This window comes from Eschrichtius robustus, chromosome 2, assembly GCF_028021215.1.
Source record: "Eschrichtius robustus isolate mEscRob2 chromosome 2, mEscRob2.pri, whole genome shotgun sequence".
In the NCBI taxonomy this organism is placed as follows: domain Eukaryota; kingdom Metazoa; phylum Chordata; class Mammalia; order Artiodactyla; family Eschrichtiidae; genus Eschrichtius; species Eschrichtius robustus.
The window spans coordinates 153,247,314-153,266,362 of NC_090825.1; positions in this window are offsets into that span (position 1 = coordinate 153,247,314).

Below are 19,049 nucleotides of genomic sequence, written 5' to 3' on the forward strand. Positions count from 1 at the left end.
TATTCACAATGATTTTAGATGAGCCTCACATACAGAATATTAAAAAGAAACGTGGAGCCATTCCATTTGAGGCTCTTCCAGAAAGCCTCCTTTGCTAATGAGTTCCATAATATATGCCAGGTGATTTCTAGTTTTTGAGTATTACTTTATTTAAAAGTAAGGAAAGGATGGATAACTGATATCCACAGGTTCAACAAAACTTGAGTAGTTGTGCTAGGTGTTAGAGAAACAAACAGAAAAAGACGAGAGCTTTACTTTTAGGAAGGAGCCTACCCTCTGGTAGATAAGTTTTACATTTATCATTTAAGTATAAACAAAATAGTGAATCATATTAGGTTTCACTTTCTTATTTCATTCTTAAATGAAAGTAAAATAACTAAAATATGGGGCGGGGGAAGAGACAGATAAATGAGTGATTTGACATATCCATGAAAAAGAAGTTAACTGTATTATTCATAATGTTTGAATATATATTGTTCGTACTTGTCCTGTCTCAAACACTACATAGAAAGGATTTTAAAAAATTCTGGTCAGAGGTGAAGAAGGAAAGAATGGAGAAAAAAGGCAGACAAAAATCCAGTTGACCCATCTCTTTTCTCGAGTGTGGTTTTGTTTTCTTCCCATGTTGAGATGAGTCTTTTTAGTACATCTGGAAGTGTTGTTCCGGTTTTTATTACAAATGCCCTAGCTGTTGTAGGTATTGTTAATGATTCAAGCTATATCCAAAAGTGTAGTCTGATATTTGTTCGCTCATTTCTTGGGCTCTTGGTTTGAACAATGTTCTTTCATCATTTAAGGGAAAAAATTAACTTAGATGCTAATAACAAACTCTGGAACTTTGTGACTTCAGTCCATTTGTAGCTCCTGGGCAGTGCCATTTTGATTGAAGTCCAGTTCAATCAGTAATATCAATAGACTGTTTTTGGCTAAGATTATAATGGCCAGTTCTATGCCTGTTCTGGAGGCATAAAATATGATGCTCTTCTAAAATATTTTATGACACTTTTCCCCTACACTTAGTCATGCCACTAGTAGTTTTATTTTTTCTGAAGTTGATCCCAGTCCTTGGCAGTGTTTCCTGGCAACCTTTTATGCACAATATTTGTAGAATTGTTGAGGTGGAAGGTGTCCTGTGTATGCAAACACGGAACTGGTTTTCACCATGTTCTGTTTTACTCCATGGCCTCTACAAAGGTATCATTTGTAGAAGACCTTTTCCTTCAGGATATTTCCTGCAGCTTTGGGCCATATCCAGCTTTAATGAAGCATCCAATTTTGGATACAGTACTGCTTCACAGCTACATATTTGATTCTTTGATGTCAGTATTTATGAAAGTAAATGCTAGAATAAACATCTGTGTTTCCTTATTTCTGAAGCCTTCATTCTGTTGAGCCTATTGATTTGGGGTTTATTCTACAGAAGCGTAGTTATATATTTCCCAGTCAACAACATATTCACCACTGCTGGATTTGGGGACACAATGTGGGGGGAAATACAGCTAGTCGGCTAGATTTAATTAACTAGATTCTTTTGCATGAAGCAAATCCGTGGTATCCAGATGTATTTTCAGTTCAGAGTTCTGTTTATCATTTGCCTACCATGAGTAAATTAGCTTGACTAGCAGTCATATCTTATTGAGGTTAAGCAGTTACTCTTTTCCTAAGCCTTTCTCCTTAATCTTTTCGACTTAACCATGGAGTTAACTGTTGACCCTATTATTATGCTATTATGAGCTAATCTGTAGGTTTTATTACCTACAGATTAGCTTTCTCCTTAATCTTTTCGACTTAACCATGGAGTTAACTGTTGACCCTATTATTATGCTATTATGAGCTAATCTGTAGGTTTTATTACCTAAACAAAATGTTTATAACTTAGACTTAAATGCTTGAATCTTATTTTCATCATAAATTGTATGTTGTTAAAATGTATTTGGATTTAGAATTCTACAAATTTTCAGTATAGATTTAAGAAGAGATATATACTTGTCTAGGAGACTGTTGTGCTTTCTCTGCCATATTAAGTCATTCTTTATTCAAATAAGAGATGAGAAAGCTGATCATTTTCAGATTCTTTTTCAGGATGAGAGGAACTATGGTCATCATACAGATTTCATCATAAAGATCTTGTATTACATGGTAGAATTTGGTTGTCCTTTTGTAATAGTGGTAAGACCCTGATTCCGTAATGTTAATAGTCAATCAGTTCTTTCTTGGTCTTGACAATTATTTTAGGACTTTTTGTTCTTTATTGACCCGTCCCATAGATACTGGGATGATGTGGACAGAGGCTGCTTACTTTTGTTCCTTCAAAAAGCAGATCCTTCTAGATTTAGCTCCTTGCAAGGTGAAGGTACTCTTCAAGGCTTCTTTCCATCTTGTTTTTTTCCAAATGACTCTCTGGAAGCCCCTCAGCCCGTTATTCTACCTTTTCCCGTGGTAAACTCCACCTTTCCCCGTAAGAGGAATTCCCGTTCCTTGATCCATTCCTGGTTCTTGCTGCAGGCTTCTGTAGGATTGACTTTCAAACTTTACTCTGTAATTGCCAGCTCTAGAGGAAGGGGATGGGCAAAAATTCTATTAATGGAGTGACTATGGATGCCCCATTTCAATTAGTTTCTTCACGAGGTTAGGCAGGAGCTAATTTCTCTACTAGGTTACCTAGGGAGAAAGTGTACCTCTCTAAGACTAAGATTAATTTTTCTCAGAGTAAACACTATAAAATATTGGAGGAATATTAAAATGTTTAAAAATATATGTATATATATATATCTGGTTCTATAAGAAATTTAATAACTACATTTGGTTATCAGATATTCTGGAAATTCTTAGTCTTACAGATGTGCTGAGAGAATAACTGTATGAATTTCCAATCCTTCTCTGGTCATTTCTTTCATGGAATGATGGAAGACTTACCTTAGAGATATTGAGCATTCTGCTACTCTCTTCCCCTTTGAAAGTTACTACCTGAATGGCTCACACATTCCAGGAGCCCTTATGTTCGTTCCTTTCCAAGCTGTTGGTTGTTTGAAGCTTATTCTCTGGTAGATTCTTCAGGACAGACTTATGGGAACAATATTCCTTGAGTTCTCATGTATTATGTAGCAAGAATATACAAGACTGTAAGAAGTTTTAATCTATGGGTTTTTATACTTGAAGGTCACTTTAGCTTCATTAAAATGTGTTCGATTTGGGCTGTATCATTTTCTCAGATACACGTATAGTCTTTCAATATGTAGTTTGAAGTTATCTTTTATTCCAGGAGAGTTTTATTATAGTTTTTAGTATTTTTTGCTTTGTTGCTTTGGTCTTTATCAGGGACTCCTACTAAACATATATTGGACAGTCTTGCTTATGTTACATATTAATTATTGTCTCTTAAAATCTTTTTACCTCTTCTTTTTTTTTAATTCTAAAATTTGTCTTATGTTCCATTTTCTACTTTTGTAAGGCATTAACCCACTGTGCTTCTTGTTAACTTAGTCTTCATTCCTGAAATAAGTTTTTCTTTTGTTTCTAAATCTTTCCTGAGTTTGATCACCTCTCTTTTCATATCTTCCTTGCTCTCAAGCACAACATTTTTCAGTATTTCCAGTTCTGAGGTTTGTCATTGCTTCTGTCATTTAAAGGATATTTTTAGCTTGTTTTGAACTATTAGATCACAGTTTTCCCTACTTTAAAAATCAAGGAGTTTGATCAGTAATATTGGTTGGCATACTGTGGTAAAGATATAGCCCATTCTGTAGCCTTTATTATAGTCTTTTTTGTTCGTTTTTTTTTTTTTTTTAATTGGAATATAATAGTGGATCTGTCTCATTTGGTTAAAAATTTCCTAAGCTCTACCACTGCTTTAACTGGAAGTTAAGTGCTTTGAAACAAAATTTTGTTAAACATTTTGTCTTCTGGTTAAGGAATATTTGCTTTCCTTTCACTTACTGTATTAATATCCATTTTTGGTCATCTTATTTTGGTTGTTGTATAGTTGCTAATACTTTGTGATTATTTCTTTAACATTTGAGACCATTAGTTAGGTAAGATTTTAGATGTTTGGAAGCTCTATTAATCGAATTCATTGGAAGTTGATAAAGTTTATAGAATGTTCTTGTACTAATTATGACTTTGCCAGGGTTCCTGAAAGAAATACCATTTTCCACCAGAAAAAAAATGAACTTAAAAATCTTTAGCATCTCAGCTGCCATATATGTTAATTTCTTTATAGATATATTCCAGATGTCAGAGCTCCATCTTAATTTGTTGTGTATTCCTCCAGTGCTTGTCACCAGCCTTCGTGGCCGTCTTGGTGAAGTTTTCTTTTACAACCCTGATGCAAGAAGATACTCTCTTGGGTTTTCTTTGAAAACAGGCTGAAGGCCTTCCTCAAATGTCGCATCTCAATTTATGTATCATTTGACACAAATTTGAGTGAGCTATAACCTAGAGAAGAATCATTCCTAAATGGCTGCTTGACTACATTTTTTTGTTTGTTTTTCTTGACAGACCTCAGGTTCCAGGCTGTGTCAGGCCTCATTTGGTGAGAAGCATGTTTGTTTCTCTTGTCAGCTTCTTGACTGGTTCCTTTGCAGATTTCTGCAGGGCAGCCATATGGTCATTTCGGCATGTTTTCTAGATTGCTTCTATGGCAGGATTCCAGGTCTTGATTCGTGTTTCAGAATCTGCTCACACTGAGAGGGCTTTAGTTTTTGCCCTTTAGTTTTATTTCAGATAGCATATTCAGATCTGGTGTCCTCCCTGTCTCATCTGAAGTTCATTTGATTTTGATGATTTTATTTTATGTGACCCATGAGTTTGGCTAACTTTTTATCTTCTTATATTTTAAGCAAGAAAGGCCCATAAAGGCCGTTGGTGAGGTGCCTAGACTGTGCTGACTTTGGAAAACTGAATGTAACAATAATTCTATTAGATGATCAGTATTAATGTGCATTCGATTGGCTAGAGATGTATACCAGTCTCCTCCTTTCTACTTTTTTTATTCTTAGTTACATAGTTCTTTAAATTTGTTTTTTTTCCTGGTTGGGCGTGGGGAGGGATTTATTTTGAAAATTTCTCTCTGTAACCGTGAGGCAAGGAGAAAATTACTCATAACGCTGGTAGTGATGTTTAAGAAAAAATTGTTCATGACACTTATAAAGATTAGTACAGCAGACTTTATTCAGGGAGACTATCACGATAGTTGTAGGGCCCACTGCAGTGTGGTTTTGCAGTGGGGGAGAGAGATTGGGCTCAAACTTGGAATACAACTAGGAGAACTGGGGATGTATAGCCAAGTAGAAGGGTGGGGTAAAAATTACTAAGAGGAAAGAAACATCAAAATAAGAGGGATTCTGGCTAAACAGACCTAAACAGGATTGTTGATGAAGGCAGGCCAGGTGGTCAGATATTACATGGGGGATGGTAGAGATGAGGAACCTAATCAGATATCCAGCGTGATCAATATTGAGGGTGGGGGATTCTGGTTAAACTGACATAGTAGGATTCTTGCTAAAATTGGACAATGCAGAGATGAACACAGAAGCCCAAAAGTTAGGGCCTAATTGGAAAGAGTTCAGAGGAGCCTGACTAAAGTTTGGTCAAGGAGAGACTCTTCAACAGTGATAATAAATGTAAAACTATAACTTTCAAGGAAGTGACTCTCAATACAGAAATACTGAAGCAAATCTCTATGAACAAAACAGACCTTTAGGAGCTTCCCTGGTGGCACAGTGGTTAAGAATCCGCCTGCCAATGCAGGGGACACGGGTTCGAGCCCTGGCCCGGGAAGATCCCACATGCTGCGGAGCAACTAAGCCCGCGCGCCACAACTACTGAGCCTGCGCTCTAGAGCCCGCGAGCCACAACTACTGAGCCCGCGTGCCACAACTACTGAAGCCCGTGCGCCTGGAGCCCGTGCTCCTCAACAAGAGAAGACACTGCAGTAGGAAGCCCGTGCACTGCAATGAAGAGTAGCCCCCACTCACCGCGACCAGAGAAAGCCCGCACACGGCAACAAAGACCCAACGCAGCCAAAATAAAAATAAAAAATCAATAGATGTATAAAAATACAAAACAAAACAGACCTTTAGTTAAGTTCATGCTTAACCTCAGTGAACCAATAGCAAGATATTCTCTACCCGTATTTACTTTTGGTTATTTTTGATCACTAAATTAGGAACTGTATCATTTCAGGTTTTTTTGAAGTTGAAGAAAAGCAACCTAACGTCTTCTATTCAGTCTCTGCTCCATGCATTTGTTATTTTGATTTCAGTGATAAGGATTGAAATTATAAGATGAAGGAGCAAATTCAGACATCATGAAACACTTATTTTTTCTTAAAAGATAAAGGTTTTAAATAAACAGTCTATAAAATACTGTAATATTTGGAGACTCAGGCTTAAATTCTTTAATCAAATTAATTATTAAAATCTAAATTTTACTCTGCTTATATATTTTATTTAATTTTTCTTTCACACTTTGATTTTATTAAAAGGAACCTACTTAACGTATTTTTTCAGAATTTCTTGTATTTTTTAGGCAGGAAATTTTATTGTAGTTAACTTGTGTGTGCAAAATGCCCTGTTTGGGTGGGAGGGAATCTTTCCAAAGAAGCTGTATTGAACTTTTTGTCTGTTATCTCATCTTTCTAAGAAAGCATTCTGCCTAGAGTGCTTTGTATTTAGGTTTGAAGGTTCTTATTGTCATGGCTGGCACTCAGTTTAGAAAGTGACCTTTTTGAAGGAGATGACTAGAAGTTTAAACTTACTAGATTCTAGAAGGTTAGCTGCTAAGTGCAGATTTCGAAGAATTGTTTGACTTTTTTGCAGCAGGATATTTTCTTGGATTTATATTCAAACTTTCAGTGCCTCTGAATGGAGTAGATTATAATCAACAAAATGATTTTATTTTCGAGCACCTGCAACTCTAAAGGATCTAGTCCCAATCCTGTAGACGTACGTTCTGAAGCTTTTAGTACCATTAGATTCACTTGAGATACGTATTTAAAATTCACATTGTTTGGTCCCACTAGCAGAGAGTCTCACATTGTTGATGAGAAATTGGGCCCAGTATTGAGCGTATTTAACACGTCTAACACTTTGAGAAACATTGCTTTAGGACCTCAGTGGTTCCCAAGGCTGATGATGCATCTGAATCAATTTGGTCTGGTTTAAGAAATATGTTGAGGGCTTCCCTGGTGGCGCAGTGATTGGGAATCCACCTGCCAGTGCAGGGGACGCGGGTTCGAGCCCTGATCCAGGAGGATCCCACATGACGTGGAGCAACTAAGCCCGCACGCCACAACTGCTGAGCCTGTGCTCTAGAGCCCGCGAGCCACAACTCCTGAAGCCCGTGCGCCTAGAGCCCCGTGCTCCCGAACAAGAGAAGCTACCGCAATGAGAAGCCGGCGCACTGCAACAAAGAGTATCCCCCGCTCTCTGCAGCTAGAGAAAGCCCGCGTGCAACAACGAAGACCCAACGCAGCCAAACATAAATAAATTAATTTTTTTAAAAAAGAGAGAAAAGAAAAATTAAAAAAAATATGTTGATACCTGGTTCCACCCTATAGCTACTAAATTAGGATCTCTGGGAGTGTGGCCCAGTAACGTGCATTTTTAACAAGCTGCCTGGTGATGCTTATGCAGAGAGCCACATCTCAGGATCCCATCTTTGAGATCCATTGCTTAGTTCTACCTATGCCTGAGGGCCTTGAGCCTTTTTGTTCTAGGATCTCCCAAGATCTAATTTCTGGGTGATACACTGTATTCGAAAGCTTTTGCTGTTACTTCTCAGACATGCCCAGATGTTGACACTGTGCTGACTAAAAAGTATTGCCTTTTTTTTTTTTTTAACCATTCTTTAACATTTTTCTAATCAATACTAGGTGGTTTAAGGCATACACACACACGTACACATTATGGGATTTAATGGCTGCTTCTTTTTGAACATAATTGTTAAAACATCAAAAGATTTTACACACTTTAGGAACTTAAAATCAGGACAAAATATCATTATCCATGTGTGTTTTGATACTACTGACTAACATTGTTAATGTGATATTTTTATGTAAAACTAGTTATTTAATGCGAGTTCTATGTAGAAAGGTCTGGAAAAATTGGTATTTGTTACTTAGTTGTCTTAAGCATTTTGCTGAATTGTATGGCTTGAGGATTCTTTAGAGTTGTAATACATGTATGGCTTGAGGATTCTTCAGAGTGGTAATCAACTTTGAATAAAGTAAGAAGCAGTTTCTTCTTGGTGGTGGTGTTACAATGGCTAAGTTTCATGCAGTTATAGTCTTTACACAGTAGTTGAAGGAATAATAGCTCTTTTTCAAAAGGTTTAAATGCTTTCTTAGGTTTAGATGTGCTTTGCTTGTATAATCAGTGTTTAATGGAAAGCTTTGGCGAATAATCTTTCTTGAGAGCTAAACACAGAGAATCAACAATTTTTATTTTTTAGTTACTTATGCACACTGAACCTATGAAAAAGGTTGGAGTGTGTTAAAGTCCAAGAAAAGAATGTGAGCGCTTTTTATTACGTGTGTTAGTTTACATTCTGTATGGCTACATTATGTCACTCAAAGATATTGCATCCTCTTTACCACCTGGTAAGGTTGGTTTAGAAGGCATAGTGGCTTGTTTCATATTTCTCTGTAGCTAAAGTTCTTAAAGTTTCTAATAATAACTTTTTTTTAATTTGCAGAAATTCCACTTAACTTTGTTAATTTTCTCCTTCAAGTGAGCTTCTTAATCCATCGGATTTCCAAACTCACTAACCAGTCAATCTTCAGTCACTGCTACTAAAGTAAAAATTGTTGGGAACAATTAGTTTAACATCATATTTCAGTGCTCTGGCAGGTAGATATTAAGCAGTTTTGCCTATTTAGAGTAATGCCTTGTATGCTATTCAGATGCAGAGTTATCTAATACAGCTCCTTGTTTTTAAACCTATTATACTATTATCACTTTAAAGTTAAATTTCCAATTGGCTGTTAGAAAGCAATAATTATATTGTATAGTCCTCAGTAGGAACCCCAGAGGAACCCCAGGCCTACCACTGCTCCCTCATCAGGGAGGGGAATTGGAGGGGGAAAGTACAACCTGTAGATGGATATAATGAGCAAGGCTTTTTACAGAATGCTACATGAGGAGTCAGTTTCTGGTCCTAACAATGATGATAGTACTGGAAATAGATGTGATTTTTTTCTAACCATCATATTTTATTGCTGAATTTAGTTATTCTCTATTTTATCCTCAAATATTTAAGTAGGCGATGTTAGCAACAGGATTATAAGTGGCATGGTAAGAGTCTTATTACTTGAAAGTTTCCCTTGATGTAGTTGGAGTACATCATTCTAGCTATCTGCTGCCTCATTTATTTTTTGCATTGTTTGCTTCCTGTCCTTCATTGGTGTGCATGTGCCATAATATACCACTTTATATTATAGTTTAATTATACGTATTGTATCTCCCTCAACCAGAATGTAAATTCCTTGAGGACAGTCTGAAACTGATTTTGTAATTCCTCTTGGTACACGGAACAGTGCTTTTCATATATAGTAGTAGACATTCAGCAAGTTTTATTTAGTGGTAGTGGTTACCTGGTTTCACTACATGTGAAATTACTATTTTCCTGATGCCTGTTTAGCTTAAGTAATGATGATAAGTATTTATTTAATTGATTTTCTTTCATACTTTAGAATATTTATTTTAGCAATTTTATTGCTGCTATTAACTTTTTATTAAATTTTATTATTTAAGCTCTTGTAAATTCAAGGATTGTTTGAGTATACTAATGTATGTTTCTAATTGATAAGGTATCCTCTTGTTTGATCTACTTGAATTGAGGTAATTTTGTAATAATTAGTAGAGAAATACTGTGATCAGTTAAAAACTAAATACATATTCTAATCACAACTGTAATCATGAAATAAGAAACAATTTATTGTGTTGAATATATAAATAGTATAGACCTCCCTTATCCACAGGGGATATGCTTCAAGACCTCCGGTTGAATGCCTAAACCTGCAGATAGTATTTTACCCTGTGTATCCTATGTTTTTCTTATACATACATACTTATGATAAAGTTTATTTTATAAATTAGGCACATTAAGAGATTAACAACAATTGATAACAAAATAAAAGTTATAAGTATATGCTGTAATCAAAGTTATGTGAACATGGTCTCTTTCAAAATATCTTATGCAAATATAATGCCTTTTCCATTTTAACTTAGTACCTATAACACACCGTGGCCCTAACTTTTGCAGTTTGAGGTGCAACAGCAAAGCAAGCCAAATTTCTTTTTCCTTCTTCACAGTTTCACAGATAAAAGATTTGTTCTTACCATAGATCTTAGCAACCAGAGCATTTAATTTTTTCTCTTCCTTTATTAAGTTGAGAACTTTGACATTTTCACTTCAAGGGAACGCTTTACAGCTTCACGTTAGCATATCCAGATTGCCAGCATCACTATTCTGGTGCTTTGGGCCATTATTAAGTAAAATAGTTGTTATTTACACACAAACACTATGATACCAAGACAGTCAATTCAATAACTGAGACAGCTAGTTAAGTGACTTAACAGGTGGGATATGCTGGAGAAAGGGATGATTCACGTCCCGGGCTGGATGAAGCAGGATGGTTCTCATCACACTACTCAGAATGGTGCACAATTTTAAACTTATTATTTTTTAACATCTTTATTGGAGTATAAATGCTTTACAATGTGTGTTAGTTTATGCTGTACCACAAACTGAATCAGCTATATGTATACATATATCCCCATATCTCCTCCCTCTTGAGCCACCCTCCCTATCCCATCCCTCTAGGTGATCACAAAGCACTGAGCTGATCTCCCTGTGCTATGTAGCTGCTTCCCGGTAGCCATCCATTTTACATTTGGTAGGGTATATACGTCAATGCTGCTCTGTCACTTCATCCCAGCTTCCCCTTCCCCCCCATGCCCTCACGTCTGTTCTCTACGTCTGCGTCTTTATTCCTGCCCTGCCACTAGGTTCATCAGTACTGCTTTGATAAATTCCATACATATACGTTAGCATGCGGTATTTGTTTTTCTCTTTCTGACTTACTTCACTCTGTATGACAGATTCTGGGTCCATCCACCTCACTACAAATAACTCAATTTCGTTCCTTTTTATGGCTAATATTCCGTTGTATATATGTGCCATATCTTCTTTATCCAGTCATCTGTTGATGGACATTTAGGTTGCTTCCATGTCCGGGCTATTGTAAATAGTGCTGCAGTGAACGTTGTGGTACGTGTATCTTTTTGAATTATGGTTTTCTCAGGGCATGTGCCCAATAGTGGGATTGCTGGGTCATATGGTATTTCTATTTTTAGTTTTTTAGGGAACCTCCATACTGTTCTCCTTAGTGGCTGTATCAATTTACATTCCCACCAACAGTGCAGGAGGGTTCCCTTTTCTCCACACCCTCTCCAGCATTTATTGTTTGTAGATTTTTAGGTGATACCTCACTGTGGTTTTGATTTGCATTTCTCTAATGACTAGTGATGTTGAGCATCTTTTCATGCATTTGTTGGCCATCTGTATGTCTTCTTCGGAAAAATGTCTGTTTAGGTCTTCTGCCCATTTTTGGACTGGCTTGTTTGTTTTTATGATACCGAGCTGCATGAGCTGCTTGTATGTTTTGGAGATTAATTCTTTGTCAGTTGCTTCATTTGCAAATATTTTCTCCCATTCTGAGGCTTGTCTTTTCGTCTTGTTTATGGTTTCCTTTGCTGTGCAAAAGCTTTTCAGTTTCATTAGGTCCCATTTGTTTATTTTTGTTTTTGTTTCCCTTACTCTAGGAGGTGGGTCAAACAGGATCTTGCTATGATTTATATCACAGAGTGTTCTGCCTATGTTTTTCTCTAAGAGTTTTATACTGTCTGGCTTTACATTTAGGTCTTTAATCCATTTTGAGTTTACTTTTGTGTATGGTGTTAGGGTGTGTTCTAATTTCATTCTAATACGTGTAGCTGTCCATTTTTCCCAGCACCACTTATTGAAGAGGCTGTCTTTTCTCCATGTTATATTCTTGCCTCCTTTGTCAAAGATAAGGTGACTATAGGTGCGTGGGTTTATCTCTGGGCTTTTTATCTTGTTCCACTGATCTATATTTCTGTTTTTGTGCCAGTACCATACTGTCTTGATTACTGTAGCTTTGTAGTATAGTCTGAAGTCAGGAAGCCTGATTGCTCCAGCTTCATTTTTCTTTCTCAAGATTGCTTTGGCTATTTGGGGTCTTTTGCATTTCCATACAAATTGTAAAATTTCTTGATCTAGTTCTGTGAAAAATGCCATTGGTAATTTGATAGGGATTACACTGAACCTGTAGATTGCTTTGGGTAGTATAGTCATTTTCACAATATTGATTCTTCCAATTCTGTAGAATGGTATATCTCTCCATCTGTTTATGTTATCTTTGATTTCTTTCATCAGTGTTTTATAGTTTTCTGAGTATAGGTCTTTTGCCTCCTTGGGTAGGTTTATTCCTAGGTATTTTATTCTTTTTGTTGCACAGGTCAGTGGGATTGTTTCCTTAATTTCTCTTTCTGATTTTTCGTTGTTAGTGTATAGGAATGCAAGAGATTTCTGTGCATTGATTTTGTATCCTGCAGCCTTACCAAATTCATTGATTAGTTCTAGTAGTTTCCTGGTGGCATCTTTAGGGTTTTCTATGTATAGTATCATGTCATCTGCAAACAGTGACAGTGTTACTTCTTCTTTTCCCATTTGTATTCCTTTTATTTCTTTTTCTTCTCTGATTGCCGTGGCTAGGACTTCCAAAACTATGTTGAGTAAGAGTGGCGAGAGTGAACATCCTTGTCTTTTTCCTGATCTTAGAGGAAATGCTTTCAGTTTATCACCACTGAGAATGATATTTGCTGTGGGTTTGTCATATATGGCCTTTATGATGTTGACGTAGGTTCCCTTTATGCCCACTTTCTGGAGAGTTTTTATCATAAATGGGTGTTGAATTTTGTCAAAAGATTCTTCTGCATCTATTGAGATGATCATATGGTTTTTATTCTTCCATTTGTTAATATGGTGTATCACATTGATTTGCGTTTATTGAAGAATCCTTGCATCCCTGGGATAAATCCCACTTTATCATAGTGTATGATCCTTTTAATGTGTTGTTGGGTTCTGTTGGCTAGATTGTTGGTGACCTTGATAAGAGCAATTTCAGTGGGCGGTGAGCACAGAGGTCAGACTGTCTAGCACTGGAGGTGAATGAGAGGTGGGGAGGTAGAGATGGTGTGTACAAGACAACTTCTTGCAGTGATGTGGGACTTGGATTTTTTTTTTTTTTTAAAGGGAAGAGGCTTAAGCAAGTTTAATTGCTAATAGGAGCAGCAGTAAGGTATTTTAATAGATTCCAGGGGTCAGCAAACTCTGGCTACTGCCTGTTTTTATAAATAAAATTGTATTGGAACCCAGCCACTCCCATTCATTTATGTATTATCTATGACTGTGTTTATGCTGTAACAGCTTACTTACTTTAGTAGTTGTGAAAGACACCCTGTGACACAAAACCAAAAATATCTACTCTCTGACCCCCTTACAGAAAAAGTTTGTTAGCCCCTGGGTTAAACTAAAGTATTACATGCCCTTTTAATTTCCACAGAAATGCAAATAAATACATACCATATCTAAATGCATACATAATGACATACACCAACAATTTCCAAAGTCAAAAGTGCTACGGAAATTCTCCTTCATTAGTTTACCAATTTATCCATTAAAACAACAAGACAAAAAGACGTAGCTACTGCTCTTCTGCGCATACTACATACCTGTTGTTGACAATATAAAGTAAACACATTTTATTCACTACAGCCCACCTAGTACCTGGCGCTGAGCCTGACATGTGATAGGTGCACAATAAACACTGGATGAAGCAAAGAAGAGAAGGAACCAGGTGCTGTACTAGGGAATTGCCTGGGTCAAGAGGTAGGGGAGCTTTTGAGATTTGGGTAAGTAGCAGAGGGTTCCCTGTGTAAATGAACTTAGAACCATCCCAGTGAGGTTTGTGGGGGCTGGAATAGATCTCATTCCTCTAGAATTAATCTGGAAAGTGAGGGGGAAATGGCTTGGGGGGATCTGGCTAAAGCTGAAGAGTATCCTTGATGTGAAAACAAAATCACAGAGTGGCAGTTTGTAGTTTGGCAGCAGGAAAGGGCAGTCTGCACAGTTCTTTATTTGTTGTGATGAAACAGAAAGTAGAGATGAGCTGAATTTATGTACAGTTCAAGCCAAATTATTGCTCAGGAGCATGTGTTGCTGTGTTAAAAAGTAGGTTAGGGGCTTCCCTGGTGGCGCAGTGGTTGAGAGTCTGCCTGCCAATGCAGGGGACGCGGGTTCGAGCCCTGGTCTGGGAAGATCCCACATGCCGCAGAGCGGCTGGGCCCGTGAGCCACAATTACTGAGCCTGCGCGTCTGGAGCCTGTGCTCCGCAACAAGAGAGGCCGCGACAGTGAGAGGCCCGCGCACCGCGATGAAGAGTGGACCCCGCTTGCCACAACTAGAGAAAGCCCTCGCACAGAAACGAAGACCCAACACAGCCATAAATAAATAAATAAATAAATAAAAATTAAAAAAAAAAAAAATAAAAAAAAAAATAAAAGAACATCCATATCATTAACTGAGATGTAAAGTATGGGTGTCTTTAAAGGAGAATGAAAACTTATAGATAAAGGGGAAGCGATCTGAGTGCAGAATTCTTCTAGAGTTTTTCCCACAATCTTTTGCAGCTATATCGCTCACACTTTAGGAAGCTTTTGACTTGTTCACTAGAAACAACTCTATTGTCTTCATATTTCATCAATTTATGTAATATTTAATGATATCACATCATTAAAATAACAAAATGCAAGTGTCCTAAACAGACGTAGGAAACAACTGCTTCACAGGGAGGATACAATTCATATCAGAAGGTAACCTACTAACCTTGTTCTGTGGTGGGAACGCTGGGGTACAAAGGGAATAGGCGGTGATTCTGGTGACTCCAGGAAAGGGAGGCAAGTGAAGAGTGTTTCTCAGGACTTCCCTGGTGGCGCAGTTGTTAAGAATCCGCCTACCAATGCAGGGGACACGGGTTTGAGCCCTAGTCTGGGAAGATCCCACACGCCGCAGAGCAACTGAGCCCATGTGCCACAACTACTGAGCCCACGTGCCACAACTACTGAAGCCCGCATGGCTAACGCCTGGGCTCCACAACAAGAGAAGCCACCACAATGAGAAGCCCACACACCACAACAAAGAGTAGCCCCCGCTCTCCACAGCTAGAGAAAGCTCACGCGTAGCAACGAAGACCCCACGCAGCCAAAAATAAATAATAAATAAATAAATTTATTTCAAAAAAAAAAAAACTGTTTCTCTGTGAGCGTGGTACAAGCATGTTACAGGGCCCCAGCTGGTGCTCCTTGAGTCACTGACAAGCTGCCAGCATGGCTGGGTCCCCTGAATATTGACTTGGGGCAGCTGTCCCAAGTCATCACACTCTAGGGACTGTGCAGTATTGTGCCCTGGAAAGCATGCATTAAACACTTGCTTTAGCTTCTTCTGGAATGTAGTATGTGGAATAATAGATGACTCCTCTTAACAATGCAACTACCAGAGAATTACAACTGATGAGAGACCAGCCTTATATATCCCATAGCAGATTTAGCTTTGCAAGGCACATTTAACGTTCTCAAACTGCTGAATCTAGAGAGAGACAGTAAAATCTCTGTAAGCATATTCTGGCAGCAAGTCACCGGGTAACTAGCAAAGAACACCCAAAATAGCAGGCAAAGATGACTGAACAATATAAAAGTCGAGAATCTAAGCAGTGGTTACTATATTACCATGAACTGAGACTGGGGAGCCCACGTCTTGCAGCAAAGGCCCAGCCAGCTTTCTAATTTATTTTATGCTAAAATTGGGTTGATAAAAAATGACCCTATTCTCTGCTGTCAATACTTTGGAAAAATTTTCCCATAGTTTGGAAAGGAGGGAAATAAGATTTCCCTGTGAGAGTTAACTGTAAAACCAAGAATGTCATTGATTACATATAGATATGCAGTCTCTCAAGAGATCGAGTATTTCCAATATGAAACCTTTTCATATTGTTCTCTATCAAGGCCTTAATTAATGGTAGAACTTGAAGGGGCCTAAAAGGTTCAAATGTTAGGACTCAGAAAGGTTACATGATATGTTCAAGGTCCTAAGGTCAATTATGAGTTAATCCGGCCTATGACCTAGGTCTCCCAGGTCCTAGTCTCATGTTTTTCTCATTATAACACCCACCTTCTAGTTGGAATTGTCTGATTAGCTGGGGTCACTGTATCCTTAGAGATAGGGTTACTATAGCTGAGGACCAAATTACCCTACAAATCAATGAGGTAAAACAACTGTTTATAATGCTTATTGGGTCTGTGGGTCACAATTCAGACAGGGGCTGTGGAGATGACTTGGGGCTAAGATCCCCTGAAGACTCACTCACTCGCTCACTCACATGTCTGCTGACTGATGGTGGCTCTCGCTGGGACCTCAGCACCTACAAGCAGCCTCTCTATGTAGCCTGAGCTTCCTCACAACATGGTGACTGGCTTCCAAGAGGGCATCACAAGACAGTCAGGCAGAGGCTCTATTGCCATTTATGGCCCAGCTGGGAAGGCATGCAACATGACATCCACCCCATCCTCTTTTTGTTGGGGCAGTCATAAAGTTCTACCCCAGTTCAAGGGGAAGGGAATAGACTTCACCTCTTGACGGGAAGTGGCAAGGTCCTGGAACAGCGTGTGGGGTCAGAAATATTGCTGTGGCCACTTATGGAAATTACAATCTGCTACAACTAGAATTAAATGCCTTCTTTACAAGACAAAATTAGAGGGAGAAAAGAGGCAGCAGAAGAACAACTAACAAATCACACCTGAAGTCTGAGTATGCCTGCTCCCATTTCTCTCCCTCTGGGGAACTTTGCAATCTGTGCTTACTGCAAATTGAATGGGAATAAAGCATGTTAACTCAACATGATTGGAGATTTTATTTCATTTAAATGTCTAGTTTGGTGTGTTGGAAAGTATGTTTCCAGCTTTTAGGCTAGGGATAAGATGTATCCTTCACAATGAGGAAAAGGGGAAAAACTATTTTAATTGAAGAACTTATTTTTTAATATAGATCATCTACTAGACTATAAAGAAAACATCAACAAATCTCCTAAAGCACAAAGTGCACAGACATTCTCTGACCACAGAGCAATAAAACTATAAATTAGAAACATTTAAACAAAACTTTCCCACCCACATGGAAATTCAAAAATACCCTTCTCTATATCTCTTGGGCACAAAAGGGGAAATATGATTGCAATCACAGAATATTTAGAAAATAAAAATAATGAAAACACTACAAATCAAAACTCCTGGGATACGGCTAAAGCTATATTTTAAGAGGCACATAAATAAGTAAGGAATGAATAATGACAATGCCAGCAGCAGCAGCAATGGCTAACACTTTCTATTCTAGGAGCTTTATATGTATGGACTCATTTAATCCTCACAGCAACCTACAGGTAGATGCTATTATTTTCATTCTCATTTTACAGAGGAACAAATTGCGACACCGAAGGGATGAGTGATTTGAGCGAGATCATGCAACTAGCCCCTGTCATTCCAGGCACTGGGGTTACACAGTGACCTAGAAGGCAAAGTGTACGCTCTCTTACAGCTGTGAGCTCCTCATTACTGCTGGGCAGGTGTGGGAGTGCCAGCTTCTCACGAGGCCTTCACGGATGCCTTCCTGGATGGGAGGGGCAGAAGTGCCTCGTTACCGCCGGGTGGTGGCAAAAGCCCTGAAGCTCCCCTAGGCCTTCTCTGGCAGTACCCCATCTGGGATGGGGAGAGAGGCCTTGTTACTGCCATTGGGGGTGGAAGTCCAGGCTCCCCGTGTGGTCTCCACTGGTACTGTGGAGAGGGGAGGGAGGAGAGTGTGTATCATTCATGCCTGTTGGGGATGAAAATCCCAGCTCCCTATGTATCCTTCTCTGCCGCCACCTTGGCAGGTGTGTTGGGGTGCCTTGGTACAGCCTAGCGGAAGGCTGAAGTCTAGTCTCCCCTCTAGGACTTGGCTGGCATGGGTGGGAGTGGGGCCACAGTTTTTGTTTGTTTTTTTTTTTTTCTGTGGTTTTTGGCTGGAGTAGAGCTGCTTAGATAATTCTAAAAGTTTTCTATTTCACTAGGCTGACCTATTCCTGGTTCTCTGGCTAAGCAGACCAGGCTTTGGTTGAAGGTTGTTTTTTGTTTTTTTTTTTTTTGTCTGTGCCTGTTGGCGTTTGCAGGTTGCTAGCTTCTTCAGCTCCAAGTCTGGGATATATGAGGTAAACAAACAAACAAGGTAGGAACTAACCATGTGTCATTCCTCAGGTCTCAAAGTCCCTAGCTGATCTGCCTTCCTCTCTCTACCTTTCAGCCTTCTTATGTTTCTTTTATATGTAATGTCCAAGGGTTTTAGTTTCACTTAGCTGGAGGAATATGGGAAAGTACATCAACTTCATCTTCCCAGAAGAAGTTGTCTCTTATGTTAAGAAAAAAAAAATCTGACAGGATGTGTTCATTCTCAGAGCAGGAGGAGAGTCAGAATGGCAGAGAACCACTGATAGTGAGGGGTGGAGGGGAGAGAAAGGGGGTGGGATCCTGTGCACAAGTGGAAAGGATGGCCCTAGATGTGAACATGGAGAGTTCATCTGAAGTCACAAGAGGAAAAGATGAGCATCTATTAAACATGCATGGAGTTTGGTGGTGAGTGGATGAGGATGTCTCCATGGACTAAGGGAAGCCATCAACTGAGAAAGGGGGCTGGGGTCAGGGAAGGCTGGGGATTTGCAGAGAGAAGCTGCTTTGAAAGGTGGTGGAGAGAACTGACTAGAGAAATACAGAAGGATTTCTCTACAGCCTGAAGCCACATACATTTAGAAGGAAACCAGTTAGCCTAGTTGCTTCTTTTCCTCCAGAACTAGGTACAGAGTAGGCAGATAAATGCGGGTTTAC